Here is a 22,646-nt window from a genome sequence, read left to right as displayed (position 1 = left end):
GTATGTGAAGTCTTTCGCTGAGGGGTATTTAGCTCTCCATACGTCTATTAAGGCAAAGTTGTGCAAAAGTGTTCTAAATTTGGAGGCCTGGGCTAGCCGAGATTTGTTCGTAACCCCCCTACCATCTGCTCTTTGAACATCAATATGTGGGTTTAGGGTGAGATTAAAATCCCCAGCTATTATGCATTTCCCCTGTATATCATTAAGCAGTTTGGTAAAAGTTTGCGTCAGGAATCTACTTTGATTGTCATTTGGGACATACATATTTATCAGGGTATATTTAACATTGTCAATCATACATATGAGGAGGATATACCTGCCTGCGGGATCTACAACAGACTTCAATAGTTGCCATGACACACGGGAGGATATCAAGATGGACACTCCCTTGGTTTTGTTTTGTGAGTATGAGTGGTAGCTATGTGGATAATCTGAAAACCGTGGCGGGTTCTTGACACAGAAATGTGTTTCCTGGTAGAAAAGTATATCAGCCTTGGCCTGAAAAGCATCTCTAAGGGCTTGATTCCTTTTATGGGGGGGATTCAATCCTCTAGTATTCAGAGAGTAAAAACGTGTCATCACAACAAATTGACCAGTTGCTTTACCCGTTGGGATACCCCTAAAATATAATGCGACACTGCAACAATTTCGACATAGCTTGCTCGCAATACAATATTACGCTGATTAAGTAAGACATAGGACCCTGCAATTGTATGATACCACTGAGGTATGGTAGAAAAAACAGTATAATAAAACATTGTTATCAACATTAAACAAAAGAACTGCGAAAAACGCATGTGGTAACGTGTGGTAGATACCACGGTGTGACTACTCAGCTAATGTGGAGTCAATGGGGGCTCCGGAGATACAATATCTCATTGTGGACAGGGGAGTTTCTGGGTTACCTTACTGTCCTGTACTTTTAGCTTCCTCAAAGGGGCAACAAGATTCAATATCTCTGTTATGCAGCTGGATTGTGGGCAACTTTAAGCTTTCGACCAATCCTTCCTCACTTTATGCTGCTGTAGGGGAGGCCTACGTAGTGCTGTAGGCTCTGTGTCTTGCTCCGGCGACATGATGTTCCATCTGATGAGCGCTTTCCGCGCATCGTCAGCTGTTGACAGCGTAGTGGGCACTCCATTCCTTTGCACTATCAACTTTACCGGATAACCCCATCTGTACGGAATATTGTGTTGGCGTAGCAGAGACGTAGTTTCAGCAAAGGCCTTCCTCTTTAGTAAAGTTGCTGGCGATAGATCGGTATAGATCTCCAACTTCTGGTAATCAGGTTGCCACCCCTCTTTCTTGCAAACAAGCGATAGTAACTTCTCCTCGCCAGCACATCCCGTGGCGCCGCATCAGGGGCCGCCTTGGGTTTGGGAACCCGATGAATGCGATCCAGTTCTCGTTCGAGCTGGTGGGAGTCGGACATAATGGCCGCCAGCAGCTGTTGTATGTGCTGCTCTAGGTCTTGCGGGCCTACCTCTTCAGGGATCCCCCTAAGCCGCAAATTGTTCCGGCGGGATCTGTCTTCTAGGTCAATTATCTTGTCGACCAGTCTGTCTGTCTCCGCCTGTACTTTCGTATGCGAGTCCGCGAGGTCATTATGGGCCTCCGCAAATTCGGTTATTTGCTCCTCTAGGTGCGCCGTCCTCTCGCCAATGTCTTGGATATCTTTGCGAAGTTCATCCGACATCCGCCGAACATCATTCTAGAGGGTACATTTCACTTCCTGCAGCATTTCGCGGATTTGCGTTGCTGTCGCCGGAATGCTCTCACCCTGCGGCTCCGTCATAACAGAGGCCTGCGATTCCGCGCCTTGCGGCGAATCCAAGTTGGCGGAGGAGCGTTGCGACGCTCGAATAAAATAAGTGGAGACAGCTTTTTGTTCTTTTTTTTTTTGATTTCTCTTCTGGCCCATGACTTGGAGGGATCACTCTGCCAGAGTAATAGCCCGCAATGGGCAGCTTAGATTCGCCCCCATAGGATCTGTAGCTCCCTCGTGCACGGAGCTCTTCTCCTATGCGTCCATTAAAGTTGCTAGGCAAACTCCGCCCCCAAGCTCAGCTTTCTTAAAGTACAGATATCAGCCTTATCTGTACTTCTTCAGACAAGACTGGCACTAGATGAATCCATACGGACATTTCTGCAGGGAGTACAACATCTAAAACCTCCGTTCCGATCCCCAGTCCCAGGGTGGGACTTAAACCTAGTACTCGAAGCGCTTCTTGATCCACCGTTTGAACCAATGGGATCCATTTCTGAATCACTTCTGACTAAGAAAGTGCTTTTCCTGATGACAATATCCTCAACCAGACGAGTATCAGAACTCAGCGCTCTGTCTTCTGAAGAACCGTACATCATTTTCCACAAGGACAAAGCCGTACTCAGAACACTACCCTCCTTCCTACCAAAGGTGGTATCTCAATTTCACATCAATCAAGAAATAGTAGTGCCAACCTTATGCCCTGATCCCAAGAACGACAAAGAGCGCAGACTACACAAATTAGATGTCGTCAGAGCACTTTGTTGGTATGTGGAACTCTCAAAACCATTTCGGCATTCTACATCCTTGTTTATACTACCAGCGGGCCCTAAAAAAAGCCAGGCAGCTTCTAAAGCAACACTGGCAAGATGGATCAAAGAGACAATACGGCAAGCCTACTTATCCAAAGGGAAGGTTCCACCCCTGAATATACGAGCTCATTTGACGAGAGCAGTCGGAGCTTCCTGGGCATGGCGCAACTCTGCCTCAATTGAGCAGATCTGCAGAGCGGCCACCTGGTTTTCCGTTCATACATTCTCAAAATTCTACAATCTTGACACGTACTCCTCAGCGGAGGCAGAGTTTGGCCGCAAAGTACTGCACTCCATAGTGCAGTAAAGGTGTCATCTCTTTTCAACTCAGTTTAATTCCTCAATTCCCACCCGTTTGTCTGGGGCTGCTTTGTTAAGTCCCCTAAGGTCCCTGTGTCCCCCAGAGATGACAGAGAAAACAGTATTTTTCATACTCACCGTTAAATCTGTTTCTCTGTAGCCGATAGGGGGACACAGGGCTTCCCGCCCCTTGAGGAATGGTTGACCACGTTGGTCTAAATGGGAATATTCTTCTAGTTTTCTTACCTGTTCTGCCATTCGGCTATGGTTTTATGAAGTTATTATAGCAGTATCCTTGGTACAAACTGATGGAATAAGTAAGTGTGTGGGGTTAAGCTGGCTATCCAGACACGCCCCCTGAATGATTTTCATAAGTGTCCTGCCTCCTGGAGGATGGAGCTTAACCCCTAAGGTCCCTGTGTCCCCCTATCGACTACAGAGAAACAGATTTAACGGTGAGTATCAAAAATCCTGTTTTTTTAAGTATATATTGTGTGTCCACGCAACATGTTTTGGAGCATCAAGGGCCTTTTTTTCACACACTTGAATAAGGGCCCTTGATGCCCAAAAACAGGTTGTGTGGACGCACAATAAAAGCTTAAAATAGCAGTTATTCTGCTTGTGTGCATTTCCTAACCTCTATATTGTGACATATATATATATATACTTCTAAGCATCCATAGCTGCTTCCTGTAAAATACAGAAAGACACCCTAATGCAATCAGAATACACAGTGCTGGTGCTCTAATACAGGCACGACAAGTGACCCTATAATACCGGAAGAATACATTGAGGAGAATGGGCACTATAATTCAGGCACATTCAGAAGAGTTGGCATTCTAATACAAGGAAATAAAGGAAAAAAGGGCTGGTACTCTAGTTCACTAAAGGGGTAGGTTCACCTTCAAGTTAAGTATTATTATTATTAACATGTATTTATATAGCGCCAACATATTGCGTAGCACTGTAAAGTATGTTATAGAATGGCTAATTAGAATGGCTAATTCTAAGAAAATTTTCCATTGGCCTTTATTTTTTCTTCTTTATAGTTTTTGAATTATTTGCCTTCTTCTCTGTCTCTTTTCAGCTTTCAAATGGGGGTCACTGACCCCCATCTAAAAACAAATGCTCTGTGGGGCTAAAAATGTACTGTCATAGTGCTTTTTATTACTCCTCTTTCTATTCAGGTCTCTTTTATTCATATTGCAGTCTCTTTTCAAATCAATGCATGGTTGCCAGGGTAATTTGTAAAAGTGCAAACCAGAGAGCAGCTGAATAAAAAGCTAAATAACAAAAATAATAAAAAATCAAAACCATTTGCAAATTGTCTCAGAATACCACTCTCTACATCATACTAAAAGTTAATTCAAACGTGAACAACCCCTTTAATAATACAAGGAGAAGAACTGGCATACTAATACAGGCTCAATATAAAAAGAAAGATGATACATATAAACCTGATACAGGGAGAAATCTGGCATTTTAGTACAGTTACTACTGGTGGGTAACTAAGATCTTCCATTGGTTTAGAAAATATTCTGGCACTGGTTATTTTAGAGTTGCATTTGGCCTCTCACCTGCCACTTTCTATCATGTCCTGCCCCCTTCTTCCAAATGATACAGACATAGGGACTGACAACATAGACTGTTATGTGAAGCTCTGACTATTAGAGCAGCCGTCTCTTTGCTCTGCAGGCTGACGGAGGAAGCCAGAACCTATAATCGGGCAGGAAACAAGAACCAGGTGAGCAGATCAGACTTTATATCCCTCTGTTTCTTCTGTCCATTCCAGCCTGCTCAATAAGTAAACCTTAAAAATAAGTGAATGTAAAATTGATGAGGGTGCTGTAAGCACTTTTGCAATGTACATTCATTATTTTTTTTTTCATTCCAAGATCTTAAAGGATACATATACTGTTATTATCAATGAATTTTGTTACAACAGCGCCGCCTGCTGGTCATTTTCTGACCAGTCTGACCACCAAGTAGTCAAGGAAGTTGTCAGGAGAAAGAAGGAGGCTGCTCTGATGTTCTTCTGGTTAAGAAATTAGAAACCTTTATCATATCTTTAATAACCAAAAGAACATCAGTCGCAGTTGTAACAAAATTCATTCATATTAACAGTACATGTATCCTTTAAAATCTTGGAATGAAAAATAAAATAAATAATGAATATACACTGCAAAAGTTCTTAGAATAGCACTCATAACACATTTTAAATTCACTTACTTTTGAGGTTTACTTATCCTTTAAAATCTGCCTCTAGTCTCTCCACCTTTGCATCTTGTTGTGCTTCGTTTGCCTACATGGTTGTCAAACCTGGAAGTACAACTAATGTCCTGCTGCTGACAATGGTTGGTTACAAGATCTGCTAGTAATTATATTTCATTAAATGGGTGCTCGTTTGTCTGCCCTTAATATTATTCCCAGGCTCTGCGTTGTTTGCGGAAGAGAAAGCTAGTGGAGCGTCGCATTACGGAGCTGCAGAACAAGCAGGACAACATACAGGGAATCTTGGAGAGGATAACGGCTGCCGAAACAGACCGCAAGGTGATGGCATTTAGCACTGAAAGAGCAAGAAACCCACAAGAAGTGACTTGTATTAACAAACTGGGCTAATGATAGTGATATGTTTACGGCCTTAGGTTGTCTCTGCGTACCAGATGGGAGTCTCTGCTCTTAAACAGGCCCTAAAAGATGTCACTTTGGAGAAGGCAGAAAGTATTGTGGATCAGATTCAAGAGGTAATAATGGCTAAGGCTAAAAGGGGAATTGTCTGTGCCTTTTGTATGAAGACATCATTATACTGTAATACCTCCCAGCTAGGATTGCCACCTCACCTCTTTAACACATATGGAACCCACAACCTGCATGGCTAATTAGCAATTCATTTAGACGCATGCTGCAGACTGAACTGATTTTATGTGCAGCCATGCATCATGCCTCTAAATAAATTGCTAATTAGCCATGCACGCTGTGGATTCCATATCTTTTAAAGGGGTGAAGTGGCAACCCTGCTCCCAGCATGCCTTCTTTGTCTCTGACCAATCATTTCCTTCTTGTGGCTGTTACAGTATTGTGATCTCCAGGATGACCTCAGTCAGACACTGTCCTCAGTCACCGACGCAGGTAAGATATGTACTTTTATTTGATGTATCTTTATCTCTGTCTGCTAAGGATTTCACTCCTACTCTACTGCTTCTTGTTTCAGATGTTGACTCTGATGATTTGGAGAGAGAACTCAATGACATTCTCCAAAATGAAGAGATGATTATTGACCTTCCTGATGTTCCTTCAGGCCCAGTGATCATTTCTCCCCAGCGCCCTACAGAATGGAAGATGGACCAGGGTGAGTCTGCAGCACTTAATATTGCTAAACCTGTTGCAAAATATACACCACACTCTGTACTTCATAATATACAGCCCTGCCTCTAGTTATACATGATAGGTTTCCCCTGCTCTTTATATAGTATGGCTCTTCTGTATCTTAGTTTGTAGGGTGAACCCCCGGTGTATTTCCCATTTATACTACAGGACTTTGGTCTGTATCTTAGTTTATATATCTTAGATTCCCGGTGTATATCCCATTTATACAATATGGCTTTTTTCTGGTCTGTATCTCAGTTTATAGGAGGGATCCCTGGTGTATATCCCATTTATACAATAGGACTTATCTCTGGTCTGTATCTCAGTTTATAGGAGGGATCACCGGTGTATATCCCATTTATACAATAGGACTTATCTCTGGTCTGTATCTCAGTTTAGAGGAGGGATCCCCAATGTCTGTCGCATTTATACCAGGACTAACTAGATAAAAGGCTAAACTACTACTGTATGTTGTCTATCCTCAGCTGCTCATTCTCCAGCAGATGGATCATTCTTGAGGTCTGTTCCAGAGCCAATGCTACAGTGACAATACCAAAAGGTTGACTTTTATGGCTGCTTGTGCCCTACTCACAGGACCTATGCTGAGGAACCACTATGACTCTAATGAACCAACAGAGTAATTTCTTATGACCTTTACGATCATTTATGACACCCCAGACCCCTCTATAAGACTTGAGAGGACAGATACTTGCAGAAAATCAGGGGTACTGCCAAACAGAGCCTCATTTAGGCTGCCAGCCCACATAGGGGGTACCAATAGCAAATCACAGCACTTATTTGGCACCCCCAGGGATGTTTTTATACATATATATATACATATATATATTTATTAATTTCTCCTGTTAATGTTGGCATCATGCTCCACTATGACCACATAAGCAATAACTCAACCAATCAAAACCATCCATTGTGTCCTGCACAGCAAACCCCTTGTCTTCTACATATCAAGTAAATGTATATGGTCTCAAGCCATCAGTCGGGAATTGTATATTTCCAGTATCACAGATTAATGCCTTAATATTTATTTTTGTCTATATCTTTAGTTTTGTCCAGAGAACAAATACATCTCAATGACATCTAAAAGCAAGAAATTCCCTGTAGTTCCCCTTCTCATAGCTGTAACATTACAAAACTGAGCTTGTCAGTCATTATTACTCATTGATTGCTGGTAGTCAGTCCCACTTACTGCTTGCAGAGCACATTCACATGCATATGCTTTCACTGTGCCAGCCTCATGTTAACCGTTAAGGGATACTGTCATGGGAAAATATTTTTTCAAAACAAATTATTTCATAGTGCTGCTCACACTTCTGCACGGAAATTCATCTTTCAAAAGAGCAAATGGATTTTTTTATATTTAATTTTGAAATCTGTCATGAGCTAGACATATTGTCAGTTTCCCAGGTGCCCCTAGTCATGTGTCTTGTGCTCTGATAAACTTTAGTCACTCTTTACTTCTGTGCTGCAAGTTGGAGTGATATCCCCCCCTTCTCTTCCCCCAACCCCAGCAGTCCATCACAACAATGGGAAGGTAACCAGATAACAGCTGCCTAGTAGAACTAAGAACAGCACTCAATAGTAAAATCCAGGTCCCACTGTAACTCCTTTAATTACATTGAGTAGGAGAAACAACAGCCTGCCAGAAAGCAGTTCCATCCTAAAGTGCTGGCTCTTTCTGAAAGCACATGACCAGGCAAAATGACCTGAGATGGCGCCTAAACACCAATAGTATAAATTAAAAAAATACACTTGCTGGTTCAGGAATTAAATTTTTATTGTAGAATGAATTATTTCCAGTGTAAACTGTGTAATTTATAAATAAAAACTGCACCATAAAAATCATGATAGAATCCCTTTAAAGGGTAACTATTGCAAAAATGAAAATGTTATATTAGCTTCATCATAATGAAATAAGCTTAGAGCTCACTCAAATAACTGATTCCAGTACAAACAAAATCTAACAAAATAACTGCCTTTTGCACAAATCCTGCATGTAGAGAGACATGATGTCTGGTGATTTTAATAGAGTGAACTCTAATACATCTTCTAGGCAAAAGGAACCCCCCTATAAGATATATTGGATCTAACTGTCAATGAATATCTGACACCCAACTGCTGCATGAAGAGAGAATGGAGAGAAAAAGATGCTGAGAGAGAAATAGTGAAGATAAACTTGATTATTTCAGAAACAGTACAGAATATTTAATTGAATGTATTTAGAAAGTTTCTTATTTCAGTATGATGAAGCTTGTATTCCATTTTCATTTTCGCAATAGTTACCCTTTAAGTGCCAGTTACATGAAATGTGAATATGTATACTTTAACCCCGGTACCATACCTATTTAGAAAAGTGGTTGTGGGGGGAGGGGTTTGTCGGGGGCCAAATCTGTGCGTGGTTCAGTAAGGCAGCCGGTAAGGTGAGTGTGGGCAGAGAATAGAGGCAGGGTGGGAAGGTGTCGGCAGCCCAATGAGGAAGCAGTGTATTAATTAGGCATGTGTATCATGTGACTGGGGAATGTGAGTGTGTAATGACTAATGTTATGCAGTAGCACAGAACATTCTATGGAAGAAGCCAAACATTTGCACATGCAGCACAGTCTGACCCAACACAAAGAGCAGATATAACATGTTACTATGGCAGCCAGCAGTTTTATATAGTCACCTACAAGTTGATAAATGAAAACAAATAACTGATTAGTTGTTGTCTGCAACTGTATTTATGCAAGGTGGCACCTAGGTTAGAAAATAGTCATTTGTAAACAAATTATTGGCCTGGGCAGAACTTAAGTGTTTCCATCACTGCTCTGTTGTGCCGTCACTAACCCAAATGCTTTTGGTCACCTATTAACCCTTCCCTGGCTCAATCTGGGCACTATTTAATAACTAAAGTAAATATTTTCCACTCCCAAAATAACATTATAGTATAAGGAGTACTTGTTTCTACTGTGGCGCTTTATAAACATATATGGCCATTGATTTATCATATTTTATAGTAAGTAATAAGTACAGTATGTTAGAGAGATGCTCCCTGTTGTACATCACAAAGAGTACAGCAGCTCTGTCCTATGTAACACAAATATACAGTATGTTTATGGCCCTTTAATGAATACCATATTGTTTTTTCTGGAAGACATACTGTATACAAATAGTACTTTGTAATTAAGGGGAATTTTACAGGACTTGGATTTAGAGAAAGGGGAGGGTCATGTGTTGAATAATCCCATGTAGCGGATGAATAGGAAACTCTAAGCGATGGTGATGCTTTTCCTTTCCTCATATAATTTCTCAGAATGTTTGGAGAGCTGCCAGCAATGTGAGATTACACGCCGGCTCTGCTAAATGTGACAGGCGCTGGGAATTTACCTGGAAATCCTATGTCCCTGCCCCACAGCTTCATGGACTGATTCAGAGCAATTGCCTCGGGCTTCCAGATCTACAGGGGGGTCACTTTGGGTCTAAAATGTAAATAAATGTACATATAGAAGCTGCTGATCTGTAACTAGTACTGCTGTCCGGAGGCTTGTAGATCAACAACATTTGTGAGGCTGGACTGCAGAGTTGATCATTACTGGTATAAATAGCAAAGATCACTGAATTCCTTTAATGTTTCTTAATTGCAGAAGTAGAAATCATGCAGAACATTGCCAAAGTGGAACTGTTAGTTCATGAGTATTAGAAGAGGCATAAGAAAAGGAAGTAAAGGGGAAATGGAGATCCTGTGATAAAGAGCAACAGCTGCAGTCATCCTACCCAAGGTAGTTCTTTCGATATATATGGTCAAATGAGAGAAAATGTCCATAAACTTTAAAGGGGTTGTTCACTTTTGAGTTAACTTTTAGTATGATGTAGAGAGTGGTATTCTGAGACAATTTGCAATTGGTTTTATTTTTCATTATTTGTGGTTTTTGAGTTATTTAGCTTTTTATTCAGCAGCTCTCCAGTTTGCAATTTCAGCAATCTGGTTGCTAGGGTCCAAATTATCCTAGCAACCAGAGATTGATTTCAATAAGAGACTGGAATATGAATAGGAGAGTAATAAAAAGTAGCAACAACAACAAATGTGTAGCCTTACAGAACATTTGTTGTCTAGATGGGCCAATGTATTATTTTAATAATCTGTAGGCCCCTGCCACCAATGTTTTTTAAAATAATATTCTCTGGGGCCATAAGTTTTTTTTACTTATAAGCGGGGGCACTGGCACCAATGTTTTTTTTAACTCATAGGGGGCCCTGGTCCCCAATTATTTTTTTTAACTTGTAGGGGGCCCTGACCGCCTTTTTAAAAAAAAAAAACTTTTATGGGTGGCCCTGGCACCACAGTTTTTTTTAAACTTATAAGGGGGCCCTGTCCATCAATATCTTTTTATAACTTGTGTTTGTGAGGGGAGGGGTTACCTTTTTTAGCGCTGATGTCTGTGTGGTCTTTTAACTGTCCTGTGGAGTGGGCGGGATCTGGTATGGGGCTTGTGGGTGGGGCCCAGCTGAATATTTTGTTGTAATGGGCCCCATGATTTCTAATGTCTTCCCTGGCTCCATGTCCTCTCCCAAATAGCGTTCCACCATGCTGGAGTGGAATCCTTTACAATGCATTGACTGTGTAAGTTGCTGGAGACTCTATCCCGTGGCAACAAATCAAATATGGAATCCATTTCACACAAAGTAATACCAAAAATGTTTTGGCTACCCTGAAGTTGGAGACCTAAGGTTTATGTCAATTAGACTATAACAAACAAGGGAAAGTTGTGCTCACCACCGGGTGCAATGAGGCTCTGAGCACACAATTTATACAGACAAATAAAAGAGATCCTCTGCACTCATCACATTATCAATATATTAAGGACATTGAGACATTTTGTGCCTTAAGCTACTAAAAATGCCTTCCCCTTTAAACAAAATAGGGATTGTTTGTCCATATATTACAATATATTTAAACTGGCCAAGTCATCCCTGGTCTGGCCAGTCCTACACACAACTTTCAGGTGAGCACAACTTTCCATTGTTTATTATAGTTTATACAGGAGCCGTGGCCAGCCCCATGTTGTGGCCCCCACCCCTTCCAGCTATAGTCAGGTGATAATAGTCATTGGCCAATTAAAAGTGAACTAAACCCTAGTGGCTAAATATTTTATATAATAACCTTATTGCACCAGCCTAAAGTTTCAGCCTTTGTCAATGTGTAGCAATGGGGGCAGCCATTCAAAGGAGAAAAGGCTCAGGTTACACAGCAGATAAGCTCTGTAGAACATAATGGTGTTATCTGTTATCCACTATTTAACCTGTGCCATATAGTCTCTTTTCTATTTCTACCATTGCTACACAGCAGCTTGTTTATATAAACTATAGTAGTGTTTCTGAAGCAAACACATCAGTTCTACCAGTGCAGAGCAACACTGTATTATATTTTAATTACTTTACAACACTTCCATTTTTTTGGTATTACTGTTCCTATAAGGGTTTGTCCTCAAAGGCAGGTTTATCTAGCCCACCGAAGATTCTGCATTCCTCTGTTTTCTCCAAGTCTGCTTGGGGGACACAGGGACAGTGGGGGTATAGCTAGTACCACTAGGAGGCAGGACACAACCAAGGAAAAAACTGACTCCGCCTCCACTGGCTATACCCCCAGCAGAGCTTAGCTCAGTTTGCGTTGTGTCCTCAAGAGGATAGGACATTTATTTTATTTTATATTGTTTTTTGGAGTGTGATCAGCTAAAACTGACACCAGGGGATAGCCAGGTCCCCTACACTGAGTAGGGGTACCCTATTGGCATCTCCCAGCGGGGGAACTGTTTCTGGGGTCTTCTAGTGTTCTTCTGCACAGACTATCCAGCTCACTAAACACCCTTTCCCTTATAGGGGTGCAAGAGCTGGCCAGAAAACAGAAAGGAATGATCCACGGGTTGAGTATTGCCCAGTTTCCTCCCCCAGAGATCCCCAGTCATTCCTCACACAGGCACCTGGGTTCTCACTACCCTCAGGAAACTGCCACTCGAGTGCTCTTACTGCACATAGAAGCAGAGGCACACCAGAGCAGTCCGCACACGCACACAAGCAGACCTCGCAAGCAGAGCTGAACTCTTTGCGGCTCCATATGGCAAGGGCTGGTCCCCTCAGGCAGTGACTCAATGCAGGCGCATGTCTTTGGTCCCTCTCCAGCCGCGCACAAACTTTGCGGTTCAGTTGGAGGGGACCGGGGCGGCGCGCCATTTTAAAACTGTTCTTCTAGCGCGGGCTGGTGCTCTCGCGTGATCTCGCCGCATATGATCACGGCCGCCATTTTGAAAGTGCCCGAGACAGACCGAATTACAGCAAGGCTGCGCTTACATACAGCACAGCGCTGAGGCAGCATTCCTGAGGGGCAAGAGAACACAGCACAGGGAGTTATCGCTTGTACTACTATTAGCAGTGCTCTCCCTAGGAACCACTGCCCCTCTTTTCACTTGGCAGCTCCTATTAGACAGGAGCATTGCCTGCAAGCAGCGCCAAAACTGTTAACCTTTTCAGTTTGAGGGACTGTTTATAGCAATTCTTAAGGGGTCTCTATTTCCTTCTGTCACCATGTCTGAGGGGCAAAGAGATAACCTTTTTTCCAGGGTAGCACCTCCAGCTCAAATTAGATTCCTGGCTTGTGCCACTTGCCGCAAACGTTTGCCCTCTGGGCACAAAGAACCATTGTGTGCTAAATGTAAGCCACCTGGGAAAAGTTCTGACCCTCCAGAACCTACTTCCCCCCAGATGAGTCAAGCTATACAAGGGGAATCTACTATTGTCAGAGACTCATCCCCACCCAGAGCTTCACCAACTAGAAAGCCCTCCACCCCTGAGTGGGCGTCACAACTGGCCACTGGGATTCCAATACTGGCTCAGTCCTTAAACAAGCTTCTTTTAAGACTTGACAATCCCAAGGGAAGACCATCCAAACGCAGGGCTCCTTCCCCATCCGACGAGGACTGTGACTCTCCACCCAGATTTTCCTCCCCGCATCTACTAGATTCGCGGGATGATTGTGACCGCTCGGAAGGAGAGCTCTCTTCCAATTCAGATCCAGAAGAGGAAGATTCACCCAGACTATCCTCTGAATCTGTGGACTCTCTAATCTCCTCAGTACTAGAGACTCTCCACCTTCAAGAACCAGAAACCTCATCAGACTCTTCCAAAATAATTTTCAAGCGCCACAGCAAAACTTCACCAGTTTTCCCCTCTCACTCACAGCTGGATCAAATCATCCAACAGGAGTGGGATAAACCAGAGAGACGTTTTCAAGCCAATCGTCGATTCCAAAAGCTCTATCCTTTTCCTCCTGAGCTTACAGAAAAATGGTCAGCACCACCCTCAGTGGATGCACCAGTATCTTGACTTTCAAGAAACACGGCTCTCCCAGTTCCTGATGCCTCCTCATTCAAAGATTCAATGGACAAGAAGTTAGAGAGTCTTCTAAGATCTGTTTTTTCAGCTTTAGGCACTTCACTGCGTCCTGTTTTAGCGTCTGCCTGGGTGAGCAGGGCTATCCAGTCCTGGACGGCTTCGCTTCTTGAGGCAATTGACTCCGGGGCTCCTCGACACGAACTCTCCCAATTGACTTCCCAGATTAAAAAGCAAACGACTATTTATGCGAGGCATCTCTAGATGCCGTTCAGGTAATCAGCAGATTTTCTGCATTAGCAGTGGCGGCTCGTAGATCCCTTTGGATGAAATTATGGTCTGCAGATATAGCTTCCAAGAAATCCTTGACCTCTATTCCCTTCAAGGGAAAACTCCTATTTGGCCCCAATCTGGACAAAATTATCAGTCAAGCTACAGGGGGCAAGAGTACATCAACCAAAGGCACGCTCATCCTTTCGCAGGGGCAAGTTTTTTCGTAGTTCCCAAGCCAAGAGTACGAGATCATCCCCTCCAAGACAATAATTTGGTCGAGGGCGCTTCAGTAGTAGACCAAAGCAAACCTGGAAGCACACCACAAAGCCTGGAGACAAGACTACCTCGGCATGACGGTGTCCCTATTCATTTGGACACGACACCAATAGGGGGAAGGTTAGGTCAATTTTCGGGGGCATGGCTCTCACTTGTTCAGGACGCTTGGATCCACGAAGTAGTATCCCAAGGTTACCACCTAGAGTTCTCCTCTCCTCCCCCTCATCGCTTTTTCATGTCCAGAGTTCCACAAGAACCAAGCAAACAAAAAGCCTTCCTAAGCATCATTTCCAATCTTCTCCTCTCAGAAGTAATTACTCCCGTACCTTCCGGAGAACTCTTCAAAGGATACTACTCAAACCTATTTGTAGTACCCAAGAAGGATGGGACCTTCCGTCCCATCTTGGATTTAAAGGAGTTGAACAAATTCATCAGTCCAAGATGATTCAAGATGGAGTCTCTAAGATCTGTCATAGCAGCCATGTCTCCTGGACAGTTCCTAATTTCCCTCAACATAAAAGATGCTTACCTACATGTACCCATTTTCCCTCCTCATCGGAGATACTTGTGCTTTGCCTTTCAAAATCACCATTACCAATTCACGAGCTTCCCTTTCGGCCTAACATCGGCTCCCCGGGTCTTCACCAAGATCATGTCAGCAGCCACAGCAGTAATCCGCAGTGCGGGAGTCTCCATCACTCCGTATCTGGACGATCTGCTGATCAAGGCCCCTTCTCTTCTGGAAGCTCACCATTCACTCAAGGTGACCATAGACAAACTCCAGGAATTGGGCTGGGTCTTGAACCTGAAAAAACCATCACTGATGCCCAGCCAATCCATGAATTTTCTGGGTATGCACTTCAACACTCAGCACAGAGAGTTTCTCTGCCTCAAGAGAAGATCCTTCATCTTCAGGAATTGGTCAAGTCTCTCCAACAAAAACCTCTACACACAGCCAGGTTTTGCATGAAAGTGTTGGGGGTAATGGTTTCCACCATAGAGGCGGTACCACTTGCCCAATTTCATCTGCGGGCTCTCCAATGGAATATTCTAGCAGCCTGGAAAAGGAAATCCCTGCTTCAGGAGATCCGAATATCTCGCAAAACGAGGACATCCCTCCTCTGGTGGCAGTCCTTAGACCCAGGAGAGTGGTCATTACAGGACGAAGTGTTTCTCCAGATAACGCGGAAGTGGGGGATTCCGAAGGTGGATCTCATGGCAACTCGACACAATCGAAAAGTTCCCACCTTTCTAGCCGATACAGGGACCCACTAGCCTTAGACGCCGACGCCCTCACAGCAAGATGGCAATTTCGTCTAGCATACGCTTTTCCACCCATTCCACTTCTTCCCAGAAACTGAGGGGAACAGACTACTCTCATACTCATAGCACCAAGGTGGCCTCGACGTTCCTGGTTCACAGACCTTCTCAATATGTCAGTAGCAAAGCCATGGCCTCTACCTCAGGTCCCAGATCTCCTAACAAAAGGTCCAATACGACATCCAAATACAAAAAATCTCAGGTGTGGCTCTTGAGACCCAAATTCTGATGCCAAAGGGTTTTTCTAAAGCCGTGGCACACACTATGTGCGCCGCTCGTAAACCAGTCTCAGCCAAAGCTTACCACAGAGTCTGGTCTACCTACCACCAGTGGTGCATCCTTCACAAAGCTGACTTCAAAGTCTTTTCAATTCCAAACATCCTGGATTTTTTTGCAAGAGGGACTGTCTATAGGTCTGTCACTAGGTTCACTCAAATCCCAAGTGTCAGCATTATCAGTTCTTTTTCAGAGACGTCTGGCTCTTCTAGCCGATATAAAAACGTTTATGCAGGGGGTAGCCCACGTGGCCCCTCCTGTACAACCACCAGCTCCACTCTGGGATCTCACTTTGGTGTTACACGCCCTACAAAGTCCCCCCTTTGAACCACTAGGCTCAGTATCTCTTCAGTGGCTCACCTGGAAGACAGTTTTTCTCCTGGCAATCGCTTCAGCGAGGCGTGTCTCAGAACTCAATGCCTTATCCTGCAAATCGCCTTACCTTGTCTTCCATCATGACAGGGCGGTTCTCCGCACAGTCCCATCATTTCTACCTAAGGACGTGTCGGACTTCCATCTAAATCAGGAGATAACCATTCCAACATTCTGTCCTTCACCTTCAAATCCTAAGGAGGCGGCACTGCACACCTTGGATCCTGTCCGAGCTCTAAAATTCTATCTACACAGAGCTCAAGATATCCGGAAGACAGACTCTTTACTGATTATACCGTCCGGACCTAAACAAGGCACTCCGGCCGCCAAGGCGACCATTTCCCGTTGGATTAAACAGACAATTCAGCGATCCTACATTGCTAAGGGGTGGACCCCTCCAGTTAGACTTACAGCTCACTCTACCAGGGGGATAAGTACGTCCTGGGCGTTCAGAAACCAGGCTTCGGCAGAACAGCTGTGTAAGGCAGCTACATGGACCTCTGTCCATTCCTTTTCAAAATTCTACCACTTTGACACCTTTGCAGCAGCTGACACTCGCTTTGGCCGAAAGGTGCTCCAAGCCGCAGTGGCTACTTAAGCCTCATCTCCACCCGAGGGTATAGGGGACAGCTTTGGTACGTCCCCACTGTCCCTGCGTCCCCCAAGCAGACTTGGAGAAAAGGAGATTTTGTGTACTCACCGTTAAATCTCTTTCTCTTCAGTCGCTTGGGGGACACAGGGCTTCCCTCCCTGGATTGAGGCTCATTCTCTTTTTCCGTCAGACATGTTTACGGGTTGGTGTTTTTTCATGGTTAATTCAAGTTATTCTATGCATGTTTGCTAAGCTCCGCCTGCTGGGGGTATAGCCAGTGGAGGCGGAGTCAGTTTTTTCCTTGGTTGTGTCCTGCCTCCTAGTGGTACTAGCTATAGCCCACTGTCCCTGTGTCCCCCAAGCGACTGAAGAGAAAGAGATTTAACGGTGAGTACACAAAATCTCCTTTTCTTACACAAAGGTGGACTTCATCTTAGAAAGACTTGTGGATGGGGTGAGCACCAGTATTTGTTGTCAAGTGTGAGCAAGAAAGAACTAGATCACTTTAACAAACCTGCCTGTCTATCTGTCCCAGGGAATAACGGACCAGGGTTGTCAGGTCTAATTTCCAAAACCAGCCAAAATCAGTTACAAAACCAGCCCAAACTAGCCAAGAGTCACTTCAAAAGTAGCCCAAAAATAGCACAATATGTGCAATGGGAAAATCTAAATAAAAAATACATATATGTAAAAATACACCTTTTTCAAATTCTCACTGATTTGCAAATTTTCCCATGAAGTAAAATAGGACAGATTCGCCCGTCACTAGGGCCGTAGCTACAGAGGGGGACCCAGGAGGTATAGGGAACCCATGAGGCCCTAATTCATATACAATTTCAATAAATGTTGGTAAAACAGGCCAACCTATAGACATTTTGTTGGCCAGCAGATTTTTGCCCTAAAATTGGCTGAAATTGAGAAAAGTCACCAGAAAATGTGAGAATGAGGGACGGGATACTGGGGTACAGAGCCCAAAATCTGCTAACTCCAGACTTCTACACAAGTCCGTCCCTTTGCATGCTGGGTATTATAGTCTTACATTAAACTTGGCTGTCAGCAAATTGTTAAACAAAAACTACATTAACCAACATGCATTGGGAGATGCAGGCCTGGCACATTAGTGGCGGGCAACAAAAAACTTTTGCTGTTTTTCAAAGTACAAACTAGAAAAAGGCCCAAATCTGTACTTTGGCTAGTTTGTACTTTTAAAACCCGCCTGGGCTTTAAATTAGTAGCCCAATTTGGCTGGAAACCCGCCAACCTGACAACCCTGTCCTGTGTAGCACTTCCTTCCTGTCAGCTCACAGAGGTGGGGACTCCTCCCCCCTTGCACAGAAACAACACAGAGGAGAGACAAATATACACATCTCCCCTGCATTTATATAGTCCTGTAGCCTTTTTATACTAAGATTTGTTTGTTACACTAAGGGGGTTATTTACTAAACTCCGAATGCAAAAATCACGAACAATTCATGTTATAAAATCACAAATTTTTTAGAATTTATTAAACACAAAAAGTCTGAATCTGAAAATCCGACATCTCAGACCTGCCGAGGGTTGCATAAAAAATCAATGGAAGAAGTCCCAATGATTTTTTGATGTGCGCTGGGTTTCGTGCAATACCAGCAAGTTCACTGAATTTTCGAGTGGAAATTCCTAAAAAAAATGCAAAATTCGTAGAAATCGGATGAAAAAAACCTAAAAAAAATTCCTGAACTTCCTGACAGTTGGATTCCAATAAAGCAAATGACATTCTGCATGGTTGATCATCTTTATGGCTCTAATTGTTATTTTGCAAAAGTTTCTTTTTTTAATTGTGAGAAACCAATATCCAATAGATATCTGTAGGATAAGACATAACATTTCCCAGGAAATAATAAATAATTGAGAGTCTGCAAAACTGATGCATTTCCATATCATTAAATCACACAAATTGTTCCTCACACCAGTTACTGATATAGTAACTGATTTTCAGTTTCCCCTAATTTTACATTGTTGTTTTGTGGTCCCACCACATTTTCCTGGATTTTACACCACTTTTTCTGGTCCCCTGAAAAATGTAAAATGGGGGTTCTGCTGTATTTCTCTTAGAACACGTTATGGTGCTCTGCTTATTCTCAGAATATATGACTACACTGACAGAATGTAACACCTCGTACTTACACACTTATATTTCACAGGTACAAAGCAGAACTAGCAAACAAATTATGCTGGACGGTGGGTGCTGGATCAGGTAGGGCAGATTTTTAATTATTACATTCCAAATACATACACACACACACACACACACACACGTGTATGCGACCCATTGTCTGGAGAACTGTTATCCAGAAAGCACATCTCCCATAGACTCCTTTTTATCCAAATAATCCAAATTTTTTTAAAAAAATGATTTCCTCTTTCTCTGTATTAATAGAACAGTACCTTGTATTTGATGCTAACTAAGATATAATTAATCCTTATCAGAGGCAAAACCAGCCTATTGGGTTTATTTAATGTTTACATGATTTTCTAGTAGACTTAAGGTATAAGGATCCAAATTACAGAAATGTATCTGTTTTACTACATTGGTGTGTATTATTTGTTTCTTAGTGGGGTCCACCGTAGGTAGGTGTATCCCTGGATCCCACTAGGTGGTGGCACGGCTATTGAGCAAAATTCCATAGGGTTACACTAGCAAATTTATAGTTAGAGAGAAGGGGTGGATTTTCCTCTTTGGCGTCTGGTGTTTGACCCAGCTGGATATTTCCAGGGAGCCTGGGTGCAACAAGGCCCAGTAAAGCCATTCTGTCCTAGAGGGACCAGTACCTCTAGAGAGTAAAGTCCAGGGGCAGGGACCCTGTGAATGAGGCCAGCTACAAATCTGAGATCCTGAGGGTGTATCTATCCAGGTGTTAAGCTATGTGCAAAACCAGTGGACCATTTGTCTTGGACAAATAATCTGTTACATTTTTGTTGCAAGAACCTCCTGTTGCTCTACATCTCAGGCTCCAGCCTGGTGTGTTAGAGTCCAATGTACACATGCTCTATTCCCATAGCTGGCAGACATTAACCCTTTGGATCTAAAATAGCCCAAAAAAACAGTTACATTTTGGTGCCCAAAGGCATGGGTTAAAGATTTTTCTGAAGGCTGAGCTGCTGTGTGTACTGTTTCTTTAAATCCTCATGGCATGCTGCTGGACCGAATAGGAGAAGACAGTCCTGCATTTTTTGCTCTAAATTATTTGGCTGTGGGTTCGATCTGCGAGGTTCGTTCTGGAGTACCCTCGTTGGCCAGCGCCTGTGTCAATCAGCCCAGTTGTGCGAGACTTCCGCGTCTCCATTCTTTGGGTGCGAGAAGCACTTTGAAGCACTTGGGGGAAGACGGGTCCAGATGTTCACCACTGCCACCGTTTTGTAGAGAGGTTGCCGGAGACGGATGTGTCTGCACTGTCCCTGATCCGGGGGTGCTTACTACCTCTAGCAGCTGCTAGGAAGCAATTTATTGTGCTTACACACACTACTGGACCGCAGTTGTGGCTGGATACACCTGTGTGGACTGTCGTGCATCTCGCATATTCTATCCTGCAGTTGCAGGTGAGAGCTGATTCCTGTTCATCACCCTCCACATGTATTTCTATAATGGCGTATGGTTTAGATGGATGGGAGGATTTGGATGTCCCGGCAAGGAATCCTAAGATATGGGACCCCTTCCTGAGATCCTTTCAGCTTTTCTATGGGCTCCAGAGTTTGAGATGCCTAGAGTACAGCTTTATCTGTTGAAGGACTTTGAAAATAGTGGGTTCTAATGAAAAAAAATCTACTCCACGGAGTAGCATCTGTTCCTTGTGCCTACTACCTTCCAAGTGGCTGTCATGCTGTGGGACACTTGTAAAGGGGGCTGGGGTGATTTGTGGGCTGCTGCCGCCTTAGGCAGCAACCCGATGCCGCCCCCCTCTCCCGTTCCGTGCTTAAAAGTTTAGCGTCGGAGCGGGCCAAAAGGGGCGGCATCACTAGTGCAACGAGCGCATACTGCACTTTCTGCACTAGCAGAGCTAAATTTCCGGTTTAAAAAACGGAAATTTGGCTCTTAAACTTACAGGAGGCGGCTTTTTGCCGCCCTATGTAACTGGCCAGTCACTGCAAGGTGCTCAGGCGGCAGCAGCCCACGGATCACCCCTGCTCATGGCAGGAACGGCCCTGGAAGGGGGTGATGTGATATCTGGGATAAAGTATAAACATTTTGCACCACTTGCCAAAAACGTTGCCTCAGTTTCCCTTCTTACTTTTTTTTACTTTACTACACAATTTGAAATCATTTGAGAAAAGCAATGCAACAGTCTTGGTTTCAATCTTAATTATTCCAAAGATTAATTTCACTCCATGTTTACACCAAAAATAAAGAAATTGACAAATTTTCAGTTACGTAGGCTATTGCTTGTCTTATTACTTTTCTAAGAACAATGTTCTCAAATTAAATAATCTTCATTACTAAACAGACATGGAAATACTTAATATTAAACTGTATTGCTTAATTGTGTAGCAAATGTATGGTTTGACATTTGAAACAGATTTAAGGCAACACTGTCCCAGGGACAACTGTTGTTGAGAATAATATGCTGAATCAAGAAACTGATCCTCAGTAATAGGAATCCCAATGCTATACTTTAGAACTGTTGTATACAGGACTGTGTGATCACAATGAATATTGTAGTATAGAACGATGGAAATATTAGGAGCTAAGTGCTTGTTATAATTGTCTTTGGGAAGTGTAGGGTTTTAAGCATATTACAGCAATTATTACATAAAAATGTTGGTGTTTGCACATTTACAGTGAAATCACTAGTGAGTGCTATAATTACACGTGGGCTGCTTTTAGAATCCTTCTTTTCTCTGGAGGCTGAGTGCAAGTAAATTTGTGACATAAAAGCGACATACTGAACCATATAAACATTGATGATCAGGGCCCCAGACAAGATGGTGGCAACCTGTGTTTGTAGACCTGTTCTTCTCTGATGGCTGCTCAGCCTTTACTGAAGCTGACACTACTTTTATTATCCTTTTCCATAAGGTTATACTACTGCAATAACATTTTCAAGGTGCTATTATAATGACACTTAGAAAACATTTAGCTACTTTTAGCTTATTTTTTATTGTTTTTTGCTCATGTGATCAACTGGCTACCAACTGAAGATCTACTGGAGATTGAGATCTCCATGTCCTGAAGGGGATCATGGGGAAGCAACATAAAGAGATAACTGAAAAAACTGCAAATCTCAATATGAGAGTGATTTGTGACCCCCTAGAATACCTCTCTAAAATGGCTAATCTGAACCTAGTTTCCTTCTTCTCCAATCGCTTCGCTGTCTACCCATGCTTATGGATTTGCCTTGTTAATTGTAGGAGGGATAAAAATACTCTCATTTTACCAAATTAAGTTGATATTTTTCAGGGGTGTCCGAAATATGGGCAGATGTAAAATTAAAAACAATATTTATCATTTCTTTTTATTTTTAACCATTGTTAGATTTCATTCATAAAAATATATATTTCCTACATACACGCTATGGGGCTGATTTATTAAGGGTCGAGCTATATCATACTTAGTGCTCTGCCTCAGTCCAAATGTGACTTCAAAGCACTGTAAAACTGGGACAACAATTTTTGTTCCAGATTATGCAATTTTTTAAGGAGTTTGTTCAGATTCCAATATACAAATGAGGGTTTGGAATCAGTTCAGAGTCATTCTAATTATCATGCCAAGAGCTTCAGTATTTGCCCAAATCCAAAAGTTATGAATTCATATATTTTTTATTGTTAAATCTTTGTGTTAAAAATGAATATATATGAGTGTGTCTATGTAGCTCACCTTCTTATTGCTGCAAACACTGCAAATAAATAGTGATAGGCTAATTTGTCCTGTTTCAATTTGCCG

At 42.9% G+C, this 22,646-nt stretch overlaps 1 protein-coding gene and 1 long non-coding RNA gene across 5 annotated transcripts in view; both read left to right on the top strand.

The window, feature by feature from the left end:
* Positions 1-4,199: 4,199 nt before the first annotated feature.
* Positions 4,200-6,220, top strand: LOC121401599. Its single transcript, XR_005966383.1, has 4 exons — positions 4,200-4,621; positions 5,308-5,427; positions 5,523-5,621; positions 6,089-6,220. It is a non-coding gene; the product is annotated as an uncharacterized LOC121401599 (long non-coding RNA).
* A 566-nt stretch (positions 6,221-6,786) lies between these two features.
* LOC121401595 (tubulin monoglycylase TTLL3-like) overlaps positions 6,787-22,646 on the top strand; it is a 31,209-nt gene continuing 15,349 nt past the window's right edge. For 2 of the 4 annotated variants that reach the window (XM_041587058.1, XM_041587057.1), the window contains exon 1: positions 18,922-18,965. The gene's annotated coding sequence lies outside the window, so the exon portion shown is untranslated. Of the gene's footprint in view, positions 6,881-18,912; positions 18,966-22,646 lie in introns of those variants that run through there. The other 2 variants (XM_041587056.1, XM_041587059.1) reach the window with 2 other exon arrangements.

Source organism: Xenopus laevis, chromosome 3L, assembly GCF_017654675.1.
Source record: "Xenopus laevis strain J_2021 chromosome 3L, Xenopus_laevis_v10.1, whole genome shotgun sequence".
In the NCBI taxonomy this organism is placed as follows: domain Eukaryota; kingdom Metazoa; phylum Chordata; class Amphibia; order Anura; family Pipidae; genus Xenopus; species Xenopus laevis.
The sequence above is the reverse complement of the archived record's forward strand: the minus strand, read 5'-3'. Positions and strand labels throughout refer to the sequence as shown.